The sequence below is a fragment of the Amblyraja radiata genome, chromosome 27 (genome assembly GCF_010909765.2).
Source record: "Amblyraja radiata isolate CabotCenter1 chromosome 27, sAmbRad1.1.pri, whole genome shotgun sequence".
Taxonomy (NCBI): domain Eukaryota; kingdom Metazoa; phylum Chordata; class Chondrichthyes; order Rajiformes; family Rajidae; genus Amblyraja; species Amblyraja radiata.
The window spans coordinates 34656183-34675891 of NC_045982.1; the positions used below are offsets into that span (position 1 = coordinate 34656183).

Genomic DNA, 19709 nt, shown 5'->3' on the forward strand with positions numbered 1-19709 from the left:
TCAGTGCCCGCCCGCCCGCTCGCCAGCCCGGCCTCCGGCCGCCAGGGGCACCCGCGGGGGGGATAGCAGCGCCGCCCGCAGTATGGGAGGGCTCACTGCACACGCCGGGGGCCGCAGAAGCGCCGACGATGCATTACCGGTGGATATGGATATGAATGAACTAGGAAAGAACTGTCTAAAGATCAAAGATCAAAGATCAAAGAGGAGCAAGATTGACCTCTCCTACGAACTCCAATGGACTGACGTGCAGTACGCATCGTAACGTCTCTTCCGCCATTTTAGGAATAAGACCCCGATCTCCGTTATGCCTCCACGTCAGTCCATGGAATTTTGCAGTTTATCTTGGTCTATTTTAACCTTCTATGTTAGACCATTATGATCTTTGTTTATAATAAATAAGGTGCTCCTTTTGAAAAATTGTTTAAGGGAAACTGCGTATAAAATGAGCGACAATGCGCAATGAAAGGTCTATGGACCATATGCATTCTATGATCTTTGGTTTAATCAGTGTTGTGGGGGAACGGTATGTGTGTGTTTCTGTGTGTGAGTGGCAAGATAGAGATAATAGATTTCAAAGTTCCTCATGGATCAGAAGCAACTTTGATTTAAAGCAACTCATGATGTACATAAGCCATAAAGGCAATTATATTTGCCTTTATTTTTTGCCTATAAGATATAAGGAACATACGCCATAAGCCAATATATTTGCTTATATTTATATATTATACACATGTATATATATCATGTATATGATACACACACCCATATATAAATGTGATATTGATGTATATAATTATTTAACACATACATATTTCTCTAGTTTCTTATATATATATATATATATATATATATTAAAAACATATTCATTATATATATATATATATATGATGCGTATATATGTGTGATATATATGTATATAAATATACAACACACACATGTATATTTCTCTAGTTTCTTGTGATCTCTAATTTTGTAGAACTTTTTTTTCTTTCATTCGACTTCTCTCTGAAATCCTAATATTGTGAATAAAATATAAATGAACACATGCCAAGATATGTTTTCATTCTATATTAGTGTAAAGAAATATAGTGTATACATACCTACATTGATGCAGAAGTGCGAGCTTTAGACATAAATACTGTGCATTGCTACCATAGTTTAGTTTTTAATTTAACATATTTGAGGAAAATCTAACATATTTGAGGGATATGAGTTACCGTATTTCACGGAAATGAAGACGCACCACCTTTGAGTTGCTAAAATTTGCAAAAAGGGTGGTGGGACAGGATCGAGGGTTTGGTTTAGTCCAGGGACACGACAGAAAGTTATAATGTTTTTCTTATCTTTCGTCTTTAGTGGGGAACCTGAAGAAAGACTGCTATCGCTTACATTGGCGATTTGAGCACTATAGCAGAACAGCTCGCTACGCTTGTAGATGTGGACGCCATGACAGAAGCCCATTTATAAAAAACCCTCATATATTTGATTCCCAAAATGGCGTGAAAAAAAATTACCCATGAGCTCATGCCCGTACTACGACTTTTTCGTCAAGTGGTCTATCTTGCTCCTCTGGTATCTTTACTGCAGATGCTGGTTTACACCGAAGTCTGAAGGGGTCTCGACCCGAAATGCTGCCTGTCCCCCTGAGTTACGCCGGCACTTTGAGTCTATGGATATGGATAGACAGAAAAAGCTGGAGTAACTCAGCGGGACAGACAGCATCTCTGGAGAGAAGGAATGGGTGACGTTTCGGGTTGAGACCCTTCTTCAGATTTGTTAGGGAAAAGGGTAACGAGAGATACAGACGATGATGTAGAGAGATGAAGAACAATGAATGTAAGGTATGCCAAAAATTAACGATGATAAAGGAAACATGCCATTATGGATATGTCGGCCACAATGCCGCCAGCAGCTCAGGATGTCCCACCATACTACATGGGATTGTAGACATCTTCTAGTGCCACCTCAATCATCTCCATCAGCCAGAATATGGAACCACTTTCATGGATTCAATTCAGAACATTAAATAAACTCAACACACTAGTGGACTAGTACAGATGGGGCATGTTGGCTGGTGTGGGCAAGTTGGGCCAAAGGGCCTGTTTCCATACTGTATCACAATATGACTCTATGACACCATTTTCAATGTAACTAAACAATCAAAGAAATTAAAACAATTTGGCAGCTGACTTAAAATTTAAGGCGGAATCAATTAATTGAAAGCCTTAAAATATCTTCAAAGGCAAGATAGACAGAAGGGTCTCAATTCAAAACATCACCTATCCCGTTTCTCCAGAAATTCTGTCTGACCCGCTGAGTTACTCCAGCATTTTGTGTCTATCTTCGGGGTAAATCAGCATCTGTAGTTCCTTCCTATATATCTTCAAAGGCAATATATGCAACCATGCAGAAGTGACATTTCATTCATTTAGTTTTAAGAATGTTACAGTGGCCTTTCAGGATAATTATGTACACTGCAAATCCAATTTGTTTGTGATTGCCTGTGGTAGAAATGGTTGGAAGACTAAAAGCATGTCAGAAGATGGTACCCAATTCACGTGCCTGCATGCTGGTCTCAGAAGTGTTTAAGAAAGAACTCCAGATGCTTGAAAAATCGAAGGTAGACAAAAATGCCGGAGAAACTCAGCAGGTGATGCAGCATCTATGGAGCGAAAGAATAGGTGACATTTTGGGTCGAGACCCTTCTTCAGAAGTCTCAGAAGTGGATCTGCAATCATTCATTAAAATCGCTCCACTCTTAAACCGACTGGACTTTATCTTGGACTAAATCGGACTGTTTATAATTGTAGATATTGATTTTGATTCAGTTGTGCCTCATAGAAACCAGACATTGTTGCATCTCAAATTAAGCTTTTAACAACCAAATTTGGTAAATGCTAATGCTAAAGAAAAGCCCAAAGTGGCTTTCAGAGATGGACATGTAATGAACTGAATGTGGTCACAGAAGCTAACTCTAGCACGAAAACAAAGGGGAATACATCAGATCAGATATCATCGGACATAGAACAGTGCAGCGCAGTAACAGGCCACCACATGGTGTCAAGTTAAACTAATAGTATGATTAAACGAGAACTTACCAGTTTGAAGTTTGATCGTTATTTTATGAGGAGTAACGTTGAGGGATTACGTGAAGAACCCCGCCAGGACGCATGCGTTTCATTCTTCAAAGCAGCGGTGTGAAATCACAGATAACTGTAATGACTAAACATAGTAAGATTAGAGAAGAGATACCAGTTGAGTATATGATCAAGGGTGGGAGCGGAGGGCACGTAATCCCTCAACGTTACTCCTCATAAAATAACGATCAAACTTCAAACTGGTAAGTTCTCGTTTAATCTTACTATTTTACTTCGGAGTCACGTGAGTGACTACGTGAAGATTTTAAAGCTCTGTGATTTCATGCCATGGAAACGAGTCCATGCATCACATCGGCCTTGATTATGGGGAGAATAGTGTTAACATCATTAGACATCAATACGATATTTAAAACCCAATGATAAATATATTAACACCAAATTATAGCCCCTATTTATGGGGTAAATTATATTACAAAACTTAAAATTGTTTCTGCAAATGTTCCAGGTTCAATGACTGGTTTGTTATAAAATCGTTGGAAAGTTTTCTCCGTTGACCATCCTGCTGTCTTGAGGATTTGGTCCATAGGAACATCCAACTTCATAGCTGCCAATGTAGCTGCAGCCCTGGTGGAGTGAGATTTTAAAATGCTAGTGTCTACTCTAGCCTTTATTAGGACCTGTTTTAGCCATCTAGAGATGGTCTGGACTGTCACTGTTTTGAGTGGCTGTTTGTAGCTGATTAAAAGTGACAATTCTTTCCCTCTGATGATCTTAGTATACTCCATATATAATAGTAAGTGTGTTACAATACAGAGACGATCATCTGTCGGGTAGGCCCTGAATTCTGTTTTTAGGCCTGCTGACCCCTGTCTGTTTTGTTTGACTAATTCATTGATGTGAAAAGTTAAATTTCCAGATGAAATAGTCATGTTGTCCAGCCTTAGTTTCTGTAGTGACTGGACCCTATGTGCCGTGACCAAGGCCATCAGCATGACTGTTTTCATAGTCAGTTTCTGTAGGGACAGAGCTGTAGCTGGAGACCAGTTTCTTAACATGGTCAGTACAATGCTCACATCCCATATTTGGGAGTTCTTGGGGGATTAACATTAAAAATGCCCCTCATGAATTTGGTTACCAGGGTGTGTCCCAACAGAATGCCGCTCTGTTCCTTGCCACAGGTATGTTGACAGAGCACTTCTGGCACAGTTGATGGCACTATGACTGAGCCTCTCATCGTAATGGAGGCTTGCCAGGAATTCCAGAACAGACGGGATGTTCATAGATCTGTGGGTGATGTTTATTGTTGTGACAGTACTTCTCATTTCTTGATGACACCAAGTACTGTTTTTTGGTGGACTGTCTGTGGGCCGCTGAAATAATATCCACTGTTCGGTCCGTCAGTCCCAGGTGTAGTAGAGGTGCTTTCAAACTCTACAAATTAATAGGTTTATATAATTATGACATGGGTAACTTCCCCTTGTTGCGGGATGAACCAGTAAATTAGGTCTATGATGGACGGTGATGCATGGTTCTAATACCATGTCGAGTATCATCGGGACCCATGGTTGAGTAGGCCAATCGGGTACTATCAAAATACCAGTCTTGCTGTATATTCCTAAATACCCGACTGATGAGGCAGAAAGGAGGGAATGCATAAATAAACAATCCCCCAATGCAGCGAAAATGCATCTGTTGCCACTGCCCCAGGTTCTGGTTCCCATGAACATAATTCGATAGCTGGTGTGAGCCTGGATGCGAATAGGTCGATATCTGGTGTTCCTTACCATGCTGTAATTTCAGCAAATACATTTTTATCCAACATCCATTCAGTGTTTTCATTGAATTTGCGTGACCTGTTGTCTGCCACTAAATTTAGTTTACCTGGTAAGTAGGTAGCTGATATCCAAATATCTCTCTCTGGATACACTGTTGCCAAATTGTGTTGGCCAGATTGTCACATAATGTCGATTTGTTTCCACCCATATGGGTGATATATGCTACCACGGTGGTGTTGTCAATTTGTAGTCTAACATGCTGGTGATATAACCTAGAACAATATGACTTAAGGCCATGGAATGCACTTAACATTCCCAGGTAGTTTATGCACAGTGTTTGTAATAATGATGCCTCCTGTGCATTCCATCTCCCCCACAGCTGGAGATGGAATTGGTAGCACCCCATCCAAGTGCACTGGCATCAGTTTGTAGTTCCATAGACGGGTAGCTGATAATGTTTGGATTGGAACAATGCCTAATGTTATCTTTCCACCATTTTAGTTCCATTATGGCCTCTGTTGGTAGCTTCATTGGTCTGTCAAAATGACCACCATAATTTTTGAGTGCTCGTATTTTAGCCCTCTGTAATTTTTGATAATGTAAAGGTCCGATTTGTGTGGCTGGAAACGCAGCCACTATAATGCCAATTATTCTTGCTACCAGTCTGATGGATGGTTTTGTGATGTCAATGATTTTGCTGCAAGCCTCCATGAAGGCTGTATTCTTTTCTTTCGGCAAAGTCACTGACATGTGAACTGAGTTAAGGGTGAACCCCAGATGATCCATTGTGTTAAATAACATCTGTGGTCACCTCTAATGGGTACTGTATAGTAAGCATCTTTTAAAACGATGCTTGCCATGTAGTAACCTAGGAAATCAATTGCTTAGCAGTAACAAAGGTTTCCATCTAGTAATGAATATATAGTACGAAAGTATTCAAATTAGTAAAATCTATGATGATGCGGCAACCACCATCTTGTTTATGATAAAGATTTTGGACTCGAATTCCTGTGATTCGTGTTGGGTTTCCTCCATTGCTCCTTTTTTATATGGCCACTGTAGTTCAGCATGCGCTTTTGATTTTTACTTTGCCTGTAAGCATGAACATTCGGTTCGGTACATGCTGATCTGGAGGATTATGTTTTTGTATAAATTCTATGGTATAACCCTATACTTCTGAAAATATAAGTGTCGGTAGTTAATTTATTCCATGCATCCAGATAGAATTGTAATCTCCCACCAACCTTGTAAGGAACCAGACCCATGGTTACTATTGGTAGGTTTGTTACTTTTTCGGCATCCTCCGTGGACGTTGAGGCGCCGGTGTCTGGATCTGTAGTTGGGTCGGTGTTGAGGGTTAGCGCATTCCCCAGGAAGGCCGGTCTGGGCCATGGCCTAAAAAGACCGATGTTGAGTGTTCCTGGCCTTTGAGCTTTCACCAGTTTGTCTTGGCCGACTGGGGTGCTTTTTCCTGGCCGAAGTAGTTTTTAGATGTTGCTTTAATGAGCCCCAGGGTTTTACCCTCTTCGTCAAGTTCTTTTACCTGTTTTGATAAGTTGCCTCCAAATAGTAATATTGGTGGTTTGGAGGTTCCAGGTTTGCATAGGCCTGCAAATTAGGGTCTAAAGCCGGTTGGATGGCACTTCTTCCTAATGCTGTTTACTCGTATTGGTAGTTGCAAAATAAAGCCAGTGCATCCTGGTGATCTTGTGTCATGTCTTTTTTGTTTATTGTGCGGGCGAAAACCGTAATTCCCGCTGTTAGGACTTTCAGAACTTTCTGTAGTTTCAAGTCCATGGCTCTGATTGAGGCTCCGACATGTTTTCAAATTCACTGGTTGACACTGGGAACATTCAGTGTTTTGCAGTTCCCTGGTGGTAAGTGTCTTGCTGTGGTGTCCAATAATGCCTGTCCTTATAGCTGGTTGAATGACAAGTAGTCGATACTTGCAGCTATTTTAGGTTCCAGGTTTTGGCCAGTTTGGTCGGGTTGAATAAACTGGGACACCATATCCAATAGGTTTTCTTGCACCCCATGTGCACTAGGGGTATGTTCTGCACCCCTCTTCAGGGTCAACCCAGAATTGACCCCCTGTACTCCCCTCTGATGAGGGAGAAACACTGCAGCCCTACAAGAGGTACTGCTGTAGGACTTACTAGCTGCCCACTGTGACTAGTCTCCATCTCCCGGAGCCTGTCACTTTGGAGTACTTGCTCCAACAGCCGCTCCAACTGGCTCCAATGCTCTCGGGCACTGGCCACTCGCGGCTGCTCCATTTCCTGCAGCCGCTCCAACCGGCTCCAATGCTCACGGGCACTGGCCGTCGCGGCTGCTCCTGAAGCCGCTCCAACCGGCTCCAATGCTCACGGGCACTGGCCATCGCGGCTGCTCCTGAAGTCGCTCCTGCTTCAGTTCCTGCAGCCGCTCCAACCGGCTCCAATGCTCACGGGCACTGGCCGTCGCGGCTGCTCCTGAAGTCGCTCCTGCAGCCGCTCCAACCGGCCCCAATGCTCACGGGCACTGGCCGCTCGCGGCTATTCAGAGTCGGACTCATTGGAGTCAACGACTCTGTTAGTTTTTTGCTTCGCTCTACCGCCCGGCCGTGGCCGGTGCGGGAGCGAAGTCGGCCACAGCTGTTCCCATTTCGGGAGATTGGCGTGCCGTTGGCTGCTGCTGCTGGCTGCCCGCAACTCCGCGGTTCTCCCCCGCCAGCTTTTTCGCAGCCTTCGTGGATCTGGTCCATGTCTCCACCTGTAAGGTAAGTGGAAGGAACGCAGAGTATCCTTACCTGCGGTTCCCGGCTTTCAAATTCTGCCGCTAAGGGGAACGTTGTTCCCCCTGCTGTGACTCATTGCAATGCGTGTAGCGATATGACACGCATGCGTCCTGGCGGGGTTCTTCACGTAGTCACTCACGTGACTCCGAAGTAAAATCTCCTCTGCCTGCATGTGATCCAAAGCTTTTGCTGGAAACTGAATACTATTTTGGGCTTAAGCACGTGGAGTTGCAAGAAAACCTCTACCTACGCACAATCTAATTTAAAATAGACAACTGGACATCAGAGCATACATTATAAAATAATGTTCACTGTTGAGGTGATGATATTCATGCCAGCCTTGCCCATTAAGGGACATTAAGCAGTTAAAAGGAGGCAAGAAATGAACCAAGGAGAATTGTTTCAGTGTGTGTGTAATAATCATTGTGATATATTAACTGTGACAGGCAGGAAAGGATGTACAAGATAGGCACTAAATGCTGGAGTAACTCAGCAGGACAGGCAGCATCTCTGGATAGAAGGAATGGGTGATGTTTTGGGTCAGGATCCTTCTTCAAATGATGTACTTTTGCCAAATGCTGTCAACAAGTCTCATAAAAATGTAACTGGGAATATATATACCGCGTTCCTCTGCATCTTGGAAATGTGCCAGTTGGCAGCATCTGATTGCAGACCAACAAGTTTACACCAGTGGGGCATTCACATTTACGCACAAAACGTTGGCCAAGATGTTGCGTGACAAGGTTCTTGTATGGAGTTCCAAACACTTGCTCAATATTTGGAAAATATGATATTTAAACATCTCAAACCATATCCATAAAATTATAATAAATTACTCCAAATCCTAAACCTTCCTCCTAGACACCACCCATAACCCAACATTCAATTGCGATATTTTTTCAATCAGCATTTATTGCCTACAACAAGTTCAAAGGCAAGTATAGAAAGTTACATTAGCAAAATAGAAAGCTTGATAATGTAACAAGCATTCGACAAGCTAGAATTTGGTTAAGATCTTAGACAAATGATCAGGAAACATTAAAATCTCACCGTGACAGCTAGAAAACTGTTTTAACTCCCCACTCCCTTACTGACCTTTCTGTCCTGGGCATCCTCCAATGTCAGAGTGAGGCCACACGCAAATTGGAGGAACATCACCTCATCTTTCGCTTGGGCAGCTTACAATCCAGCAGGATGAATTTGATTTCTCTACCTTCAACGAACCCTTGCATTCCCTCTCTCCCCATCCCTCCCCCTCCTTAATCCTCTTGCTAATTTCACCGTTTGTTACCTTGAAGGTCACAGAGGAGCAGCAGCCAGACCAACGAGGGAGTGGATTTACTGAAACATCCTAATTAGCTGAGTGGATAGTTGTCTTGATGAGATAAAATTAACTAGTTGTAGCGGAGCGGCCTTGTTGAGGTGAAGTGCCTTGGAGAGATAAGTGTGTAAGTCTTTGGCTCAAGAGTCTTTGGCAAGGAGGCTGAGGCGAGGAGGATACATTTATTCAGTTGTGTGTGTGTTCATTTAAATATTTAAACTTATTGACGTGATGGCATGAATGTTGTTGCAGTGCGTTTGTTGCAGGATGTGGGAAGCCAGGGGCACGGCTGGTGTCACTGACCACTACACCTGCGGGAACTGTGTCCAGATGCAGCGCCTCAAGGGCTGAGTTAGGGAACTGGAGCAGCAGCTGGATGACCAGCGATCCATCCGGGATGACGAAAGCTTCCTGGACAGGACCTACAGTCAGGTCGTCACTCCAAGAGCGCAGGAGGTGCGACGGTTAGAGCCGGAAAGGAAGGGGATGAAGCGAGTGCAGAAGACCTCAGTGGAAGTACCTTTTGAGAACAGTTACATACTCATGGGAGCTGTTGGGGCAGACAACGCTTCCAATCCGAGCGGCGGACAGGTCTGTGACTCTAATCCTGCCACTGAGGTTCGACCGGCGAGACTGACGTCAGGCAGAGCCATAGTGGTGGGTGACTCCATTGTCAGAGGTGCGGACAGAAGATTCTGTGGCGACAGGCGAGACTCGAGAGTCGTGTTTACCTCCCTGGTGCCAGGGCCCAAGAGGTCTCAGGCTGACTTAAGAACATCCTCGAGAGGGAAGGGGAGCAGCCGGAAGTAGTTGTGCATGTAGGCACAAATGACGTGGGTAAGAAGAGGAAGGAGGTACTGCAACGTGAGTATAGAGAACCAGGTAAGAGGCTGAAAAGCAGGACCTCTAGGGACCTCTAGATTTATAGAGCACTGGTATCTCTTCTGGGGTAGGGGTGACCTGTTCAAAAGGGACGGGTTGTACCATAACTGGAGGGGGACCAACATTCTGGCAGGCAGGTTTGTTAGTGATACATCGGTGGGTTTACACTAAATAGCGGGGAGAGTGGGGTCAACAATGTGGAAGCGTGTGCGTGCAATTCATGGAAAAAGAGTGGAGGAAAGTCACGTTTAAATAGGGCAGGGGGATGGGAACCAATACAAGTAGGTCAGCGATGGCAGCCTCGCCAACAGTCTGTCTGTCTTTTCGTCTTTTTGTTATTTTTAGTGTGTTTTAAAAGTATGTGTCAATGTTCTCTGGTTTATTTTATTTGGGGGTGGGCGGGGGAAACTTTTTTTCAATCTCTTACCTTGCCAGAGATGCGATTGTTTTCCGATCATATCTCCGGTCGCTCGGCGGCATAACATCATGTAGGCCTTACTCGAGACTGACTTTGAGCCCCACCACAGGGCCGTGGACTTACCATCGGAGCCGATACCATCCCTGGGATCGACGCTCCAAACGTGCCTGCGGACTTCACCATCGAGGAGCTCTCAGTCTCGGGCAGAGACCGACGCAGAAGGTTTCGTCCAGCCCCGACCCGGGGTCAGATTGCCCGGCACGGGGAGCTGAGATTCCCCCCCGGTGGAGTAGCTGATAGCCCCGACGTGAGGGTCAAAACGCCGCCAGCTACGGGAGTCAACATCGCCCCATCAACAGAAGGCTCGAGGCTCCCGACCGCAGGAGAACAAAAAAGAGAAGAGATTTAACTTTTTTTTGCCTTCCATCACAGTGAGGAATGTGGAGGAGTCACTGTGGTGGATGTTTATGTTAAAATGTATTTTGTGTGTTCTGTTGCTTTTTATTGGTATGACTGGATGGCAAATGAAATTCCACGTATATTGCAAAACATACTTGGCTAATAGAGTAAGTATGATTATGAGTATGATAAAAGGAGGACAGAAGCAAAAGGTAGAAAGGAGATAAGAAAAACTAACCTGAAAGCTTTGTGCCTTAATGTGAGGAGCATTTGTAATAAGGTAGATTAATTGAATGTGCAGTCAGTAGTTAACGGATATGATATAGTTGGAATTATGGAGACATGGCCCCAGGGTGACCAAGGCTGGGAGCTAAACATGCAGGGGTATTCGATATTCAGGAAGGATAGACAGAAAGGAAGAGGAGGTGGGGTGGCATTGCTGGTTAAAGAGGAGATTAATGCAATAGCAAGGAGAGACATTAGCTTGGATGCTGTAGAATCGGTATGGGTAGAACTGCGAAATAGCCAAGGGCAAAAAACGCTTGTTGGAGTTGTGTACAGACCTCCAAGCAGCAGTAGGGAGGTTGGGGATAGCAACAAGCAGGAAATTAGGTACAGCGGTTGCTGTAATGGCGGTTGCTGTAACGAGATGCAATGGCAAAGATTTAAAGACCGCATGGATGAACTCCAAAAATGATTCATCACTGCCTGCAAAAAAATAAAACCGTGGCTAATGAGGGAAATCAAGGATAGGGTTAAATCCAAGGAAGAGGCATATAATTTTGCTATCCTGGTGCATATAGGTACCATATAGGTACCATATAGGTACCAACGACATAGGTAAAAAAAGAGAAGAGGTCCTGAAAGAAGAATTTAGGGAGTTGGGTAGAGAGTTAAGGAGAAGGACTGGAAAGGTAACAATCTCAGGATTACTGCCTGTGCCACGCGACAGTGAGAGTAGGAATGGAGCGAGGTGGAGGATAAATGCGTGGATGAGGGACTGGTGCAGTGGGTATGGATTCAAGTTTCTGGATCATTGGGACCTCTTTTGGGGAAGGTGCGACCTGTACAGAAAGGACGGGTTGCACTTGAACTCAAGGGGGACCAATATCCTGGCGGGGAGATTTGCAAAGGCTACTGGGGAGACTTTAAACTAGTATGGTTGGGGGGAGGGACTCAAATTGGGAAAGCTAGCAGTCAGTGTGTGAAGCAGGGGGCAGAGAATGGTAGCACTCTGACCCAAAATGTAGGGGAGAGAGAAGAAAAAGAAAATAATCAGAGAATAAGAGAGGGTGGGTTTCTTAAATGTGTATATTTTAATGCTAGGAGCATTGTAAGAAAAGTGGATGAACTTAGAGCCTGGATTGACACCTGGAAGTATGATGTTGTGGCGATCAGTGAAACATGGTTGCAGGAGGGCTGTGATTGGAAACTAAATATTCCAGGATTTCGTTGCTTCAGGTGTGATAGAATTGGAGGGGCAAGAGGTGGAGGTGTTGCATTGCTTATCAGGGAAGATATTACAGCAGTGCTTTGGCAGGATAGATTAGAGGGCTCGTCTAGGGAGGCTATTTGGGTGGAACTAAGAAATGGGAAAGGGGTAGCAACACTTATAGGGGTGTATTATAGACCGCCAAATGGGGAGCGAGAATTGGAAGAGCAAATATGTAAGGAGATTGCAGATATTAGTAGTAAGCACAAGGTAGTGATTGTGGGAGATTTCAATTTTCCACACATAGACTGGGAAACACATTCTGTAAATGGGCTGGATGGGTTGGAGTTTGTAAAATGTGTGCAGGATAGTTTTTTGCAACAATACATAGAAGTACCTACTAGAGAAGGGGCGGTACTGGACCTCCTGTTAGGAAATGAGATGGGTCAGGTGGCAGAGGTATGCGTTGGGGAACAGTTCGGGTCCAGTGATCACAATACCATTAGTTTCAATATAATTATGGAGAGGGACAAAACTGGACCTAGGGTTGAGATTTTTGATTGGAGAAAGGCTAACTTTGAGGAGATGCGAAAGGATTTAAAAGGAGTAAATTGGGACAGTTTGTTTTATGGGAAAGATGTGGAAGAGAAATGGAGTACATTCAAAGGTGAAATTTTAAGAGTACAGAATCTTTATGTCCCTGTTCGGTTGAAAGGAAATCGTAAAAATTGTAAAGAGCCATGGTTTTCAAGGGAAATTGGACACTTGGTTCGGAAAAAGAGGGATATCTACAATAGTTATAGGCAGCATGGAGTAAATGAGGTGCTTGAGGAGTATAAAGAATGTAAAAAGAATCTTAAGAAAGAAATTAGAAAAGCTAAAAGAAGATATGAGGTTGCTTTGGCAAGTAAGGTAAAAGTAAATCCGAAGGGTTTCTACCGCTATATTAATAGCAAAAGGATAACTAGGGATAAAATTGGTCCATTAGAGAGTCAGAGTGGCCAACTATCTGCAGAGCCAAAAGAGATGGGGGAGATATTGAACAGTTTCTTTTCTTCGGTATTCACCAAGGAAAAGGATATTGAATTATGTGAGGTAAGGGAAACAAGTAGAGTAGCTATGGAAACTATGAGGATCAAAGAAGAGGAAGTACTGACACTTTTGAGAAATATAAAAGTGGATAAGTCTCCAGGTCCGGACAGGATATTCCCTAGGACATTGAGGGAAGTTAGTGTAGAAATAGCAGGGTCTATGGCAGAAATATTTCAAATGTCATTAGAAACGGGAATAGTGCCGGAGGATTGGCGTACTGCGCATGTTGTTCCATTGTTTAAAAAGGGGTCTAAGAGTAAACCTAGCAATTATAGACCTATTAGTTTGACGTCAGTGGTGGGCAAATTAATGGAAAGAATACTTAGAGATAATATATATAAGCATCTGGATAAACAGGGTCTGATTAGGAACAGTCAACATGGATTTGTGCCTGGAAGGTCATGTTTAACTAATCTTCTTGAATTTTTTGAAGATGTTACTCGGGAAATTGATGAGGGTAAAGCAGTGGATGTTGTGTATATGGACTTCAGTAAGGCCTTTGACAAGGTTCCTCATGGAAGGTTAGTTAAGAAGGTTCAATGGTTGGGTATTAATGGTGGAGTAGCAAGATGGATTCAACAGTGGCTGAATGGGAGATGCCAGAGAGTAATGGTGGATGGTTGTTTGTCAGGTTGGAGGCCAGTGACGAGTGGGGTGCCACAGGGATCTGTGTTGGGTCCACTGTTGTTTGTCATGTACATCAATGATCTGGACGATGGTGTGGTAAATTGGATTAGTAAGTATGCAGATGATACTAAGATAGGTGGGGTTGCGGGTAATGAAGAAGAGTTTCAAAGTCTACAGAGAGATTTATGCCAGTTGGAAGAGTGGGCTGAAAGATGGCAGATGGAGTTTAATGCTGATAAGTGTGAGGTGCTACATCTTGGCAGGACAAATCAAAATAGGACGTACATGGTAAATGGTAGGGAATTGAAGAATGTAGGTGAACAGAGGGATCTGGGAATAACTGTGCACAGTTCCATGAAAGTGGAATCTCATGTAGATAGGGTGGTAAAGAAAGCTTTTGGTGTGCTGGCCTTTATAAATCAGAGCATTGAGTATAGAAGTTGGGATGTAATGTTAAAATTGTACAAGGCATTGGTGAGGCCAATTCTGGAGTATGGTGTACAATTTTGGTCGCCTAATTTTAGGAAGGATGTCAACAAAATAGAGAGAGTACAGAGGAGATTTACTAGAATGTTGCCTGGGTTTCAGCAACTAAGTTACAGAGAAAGGTTGAACAAGTTAGGGCTTTATTCTTTGGAGCGCAGAAGGTTAAGGGGGGACTTGATAGAGGTTTTTAAAATGATGAGAGGGATAGACAGAGTTGACGTGGAAAAGCTTTTCCCACTGAGAGTAGGGAAGATTCAAACAAGGGGACATGACTTGAGAATTAAGGGACTGAAGTTTAGGGGTAACATGAGGGGGAACTTCTTTACGCAGAGAGTGGTAGCTGTGTGGAATGAGCTTCCAGTGAAGGTGGTGGAGGCAGGTTCGTTTTTATCATTTAAAAATAAATTGGATAGTTATATGGATGGGAAAGGAATGGAGGGTTATGGTCTGAGCGCAGGTATATGGGACTAGGGGAGACTATGTGTTCGGCACGGACTAGAGGGGTCGAGATGGCCTGTTTCCGTGCTGTAATTGTTATATGTTATATGTTATATAAATTGGCCAGAGGAAGCAGCAAACCGAAGGACTGGGAGAAATTTAGAACTCAACAGAGGAGAACAAAGGAGTTAATTAAGAGGGGGGGGGGAGAGCATGAAAGAAAGCTTGCGGGGAATATAAAAACTGACTATAAAAGTTGTTTTAGATCCGTTAAAAGGAAAAGATTATTGAAGACGAATGTAGGTCCCTTACAGTCAGAGAGAGGTGAATTTATAATGGGAAACAAGGAAATGGCAGAACAATTAAACAAGTACTTTGGTTCCGTCTTCACTTAGGAAGACACAAACAATCTCCCAGAAATACTAGAGGACCGAGGATCTAGTGGGAGGGAGGAACTGAAGTGAATCCACATTAGTCAGGAAATGGTGTTCGGTAAACTGTTGGGATTGAAGGCGATAAATCCCCAGGGCCAAACGGTTTGCATCCAAGAGTACTTGAGGTGGCCCTATAAATCGTCGATGCATTGGTGATCATTTTGCAATGTTATCTCGACTCTGGATCAGTTCCTGTCGACTGGAGGCTAGCCAATGTAACACCACTTTTTAAGAAAGGAGGGAGAAAGAAAACAGAGAATTATAGACCAGTTAGCCTTATATCGGTAGTCGGGAGGATGCTGGAGTCGATTATTAAAGATGTTATAGCAACACATTTGGAAAGCAGTGACAGGATTGGTCAAAGTCAGCATGGATCTATGAAGGGGAAATCATGCTTGACTAATCTTCTGGAATTTTTTAAGGATGTAACAAGTAGAATGGATAAGGGAGAGCCAGTGAATGTGGTGTATCTGGACTTTCAAAAAGCCTTTGACAAGTTCCTACACAAGAGATTAGTGTGTAAAATTAGAGCATATGGTATTGGGTGGAGGGTATTGACATGGATAGAGAACTGGTTAGCAGACAGGAAGCAAAGAGTAGGAATTAACAGGTCGGTTTCAGAATGGCAGGCAGTGACTAGCGGGGTGCCGCAAGGCTCGGTACTGGGACCCCAGTTATTTACAATATATATTAACGATTTAGACGAGGGAATTAAATGTTGCATCTCCAAGTTTGCGGATGACAAAGCTGGGTGGCAGTGTGAGCTGCGAGGAGGATGCTATGAGTCTGCAGGGTGACTTGGATAAGTTGGGTGAGTGGGCAGATGCATGGCAGATGCAGTATAATGTGGATAAATGTGAGACTATCCACTTTGGTGGCAAAAAAGGAGGGCATATTATTATCTGAACGGTGTCAGATTAGGAAAAGGGGTGGGGCAATCAGACCTGGGTGTGCTTGTACATCAGTCACTGAAAGTAAGCATGCAGGTACAACAGACATTGAAGAAAGCTAATGGCATGTTGGCCTTCATTGCGAAAGGATTTAACTTTAGGAGCAATGAGGTCCTACTGCAGTTGTACAGGGCTCTGGTGAGATTGCACCTGGAGTATTGTGTGCAATTTCTGTCTCCTAATTTGAGGAACAACATTTTGCTATTGAGGGAGTGCAGCGTAGGTTCACCAGGTTAATTCCTGGGATGGCGGGACTGACATATGATGAAAGAATGGGTCGACTGGGCTTGTATTCACTGGAATTTTATTAGGATGAGATGAGATCTTATAGAAATATATAAAATTCTTAAAGGATTGGGCAGGCTTGATGCAGGTAAAATGTTCCCGATGTTGGAAGAGTCCAGAACCAGGGATCACATTTTAAGAATAAGGGGTAGGCCATTTCGGACTGAGATGAGGAAACACTTCTTCACCCAGAGAGTTGTGAATCTGTGGAAATCTCTGCCACAGAAGGCAGTGGAGGCCAATTCACTGGATGTTTTCAAGAGAGTTAGATATAGCTTTTTGGGCTAAAGGAATCAAAGGATATGGGGAAAAAGCAGGAACGGGATACTGATTCTGGATGATTGCCATGATCGTATAGAATGGTGGTGCTGGCTCTAAGGGCCGAATGGCCTACTCCTGCACCTATTTTTCTATGTTGTTACCTTGTCCCCAGCCCACAATGGGACATTATGGGCTCCACCTTCCCTGAGTCATAGATGCAGCCTCTGCTTTGTTCTGTACCTTCCCATACCTCTAGTTTCCCCCTCCGTGATTCTCAAGTTGACGGGTCTCGACCCGAAATGTCACCTATTCCTTTTGTCCAGAGATGCTGCCTGACCCCCTCCAGTTACTGAGTTGCTCCAGCAACTTTGTGATCATTGTTGCTGCAAAATTGGTATTTAGTTCATGAAATACATTGAGAATTAAAAATCTATTCTTTGTAACGGTGCATGGATTTTTTTTTGTAAAAACCTCTTTGGTTTACTCATGTGTATCTGGAAAAGAAACCCGTTGTTCACACCTGGTCAGGGCTGTTTTCTTTTTATCCAAATGGATATTTAGTTACAAAATTGCAGTCACACAAACAGAACCTGTCATTTCTTTGAAGATAGACGCAAATGCTGGAGTAACTCAGCAGGACAAGCAGCATCTCTGGAGAGAAGGAATGGGTGAAATTTTGGTCGAGATCCTTCTTCAGTGATTTCCTTCATTCACATTATCAAGCAATTTAATGTGTCAACGTCACCAATGTTTCATTCCCAAGCCTTCTATTGGTGAGAAGTTATTACATAGATCCAGCCATCAGCCGTCAGATCCAGCAGGAGATACACAAAAAGCTGGAGTAACCCAGCGGGTCAGACAGTATCTCTGGAGAAAAGGAGTAGGTGACATTTCGGGTCTTGACACAGCTTTCTGTGTCTATCTTCGGTTTAAACCAACATTTGCAGTTCCTTCCTACACAGTGACTACCAGGACCTTAGACTGGATTTTCACCAGAGCCCTTACTGTGACTGCACTAAACATCTTCGGTGCATATCCCTGCACTTTGGAAATGTGCCAGTTGGCAGCATCTGATTGCAGACCAACAAGTTTGGGCCGGTGTGACATTCACCAAGCTGATGATTTCCCAGCCACGGTCCATGTTTGGCACAGTATGCACAGTGCCCTCCATGATGTTTGGGACAAAGACCCATCATTTATTTATTTGCCTCTGTACTCCACAATTTGAGATTTGTAATATAAAAATTCCCATGTGGTTAAAGTGCACATTGTCAGATTTTATTAAAGGGTATTTTTATACATATTTGTTTCACCAGGCAGAAATTACAGCTGTGCTTATCTATAGTCCCCCCATTTCAGGGCACCATAATGTTTAGGACACATGGCTTCACAGGTGTTTGTAATTGCTCAGGTGTGTTTAAATGCCTCCTTAATGAAGGTATAAGAGAGTTCTCAGCACCTAGTCTTTCCTCCAGTCTTTCCATCACCTTTGGAAACTTTTATTGCTGTTTATCAACATGAGGACAAAAGTTGTGCCAATGAAAGCCAAAGAAGCCATTATTAGACTTTTAAACAAGAATAAAACTATTGGAAACATCAGCCAAACCTTAGGCTTACCAGAATCAACTATTTGGAACATCGTTAAGAAGAAAGAGAGCACGGGTGAGCTTAATAATCACAAAGAGACTGGCAGGCCAAGGAAGATCTCCACAGATGATGACAGAATTCTCTCTAATAAAGAAAAAGCCCCAAACACCTGACTGACAGATCAGAAACACTCTTCAGGAGTCAGGTGTGGATTTGTCAATGACCACTGTCCGCAGAAGACTTCATGAACAGAAATACAGAGGCTACACTGCAAGATTGGTTAGCCGCAAAAATAGGATGGCCAGATTACCGTTTGTCAAGAAGTACTTAATAGAGCAACCACAGTTCTGGAAAAAGGTCTTGTGGACAAATGAGACGAAGATTAACTTATATCAGTGTGATGGCAAAAGCAAAGTATGGAGGAGAAGGAACTACCCAAGATCCAAAGAATACCATCTCATCTGTGAAACACAGTGGTGGGGGTGTTATGGCCTGGGCATGTATGGCTGCTGAAGGTACTGGCTCACATCTTCATTGATGATACAACTGCTGATAGTACAGTAGCAAAATGAATTCTGAAGTGTAAAGACACATCCTATCTGCTCAATTTGAAACAGATGCCTCAAAACTCATTGGTCGGAGGTTCATTCTACAGCAAGACAATGATCCCAAACATACTGCTAAAGTAACAAAGGAGTTTTTCAAAGCTAAAAAATGGTCAATTCTTGAGTGGTCAAGTCAATCACCTGATCTAAACCCATTTGAGCATGCCTTTTATATGCTGAAGAGAAAACTGAAGGGGACTAGCCCCCAAAACAAGCATAAGCTAAAGATGGCTGCAATATAGGCCTGGCAGCACATCACTAGAGAAGACACCCAGTAACTGGTGATGTCCATGAATCGCAGACTTCAAGCAGTCATTGCATGCAGGATATGCAACAAAATACTAAACATGACTACTTTCATTTACATGACATTGCTGTGTCCCAAACATTATGGTGCCCTGAAATTGGGGGAGGGCTATGTATAAACATTGCTGTAATTTCTCAATGGTGAACCCAAAATGTATAAAAATGGCCTTAATTAAAATCTGAAATATGCACTTTAATCACGTGATTTTTTTCTATTACAAATCTCAAATAGTGAGTACAGAGGCTAATAAAGAAGCAAAACTCTAGCCCGGAGAAATCAGACCACCACAAATTATCATTCACTTCTCTGATCATGTTGTGTTAAATGTACTAGTAAGTGGGCCACTATTTACAACCTGGTCTTACACATGGCCGCTTGGTCATTTTGACCAGAGTTCCACGCCACCAGTGCTTTCAGCTGAGGTTGAACATTTCTAAAAATAGAAGCAGGTAAATAAATATTTTTCATGAAGGGTTTATAAAAAGCAGAAAACTTATATAATGACCTCAGTGTATTCCCCTTTACACCACATTCCC

At 43.2% G+C, this 19709-nt stretch overlaps 1 long non-coding RNA gene across 1 annotated transcript; it reads left to right on the plus strand.

Moving 5' to 3' along the window:
• The first annotated feature begins 8122 nt into the window (after positions 1–8122).
• On the plus strand, positions 8123–19529 carry LOC116988616. Its single transcript, XR_004416003.1, has 3 exons — positions 8123–8133; positions 9847–9852; positions 19426–19529. It is a non-coding gene; the product is annotated as an uncharacterized LOC116988616 (long non-coding RNA).
• Positions 19530–19709: the final 180 nt, after the last annotated feature.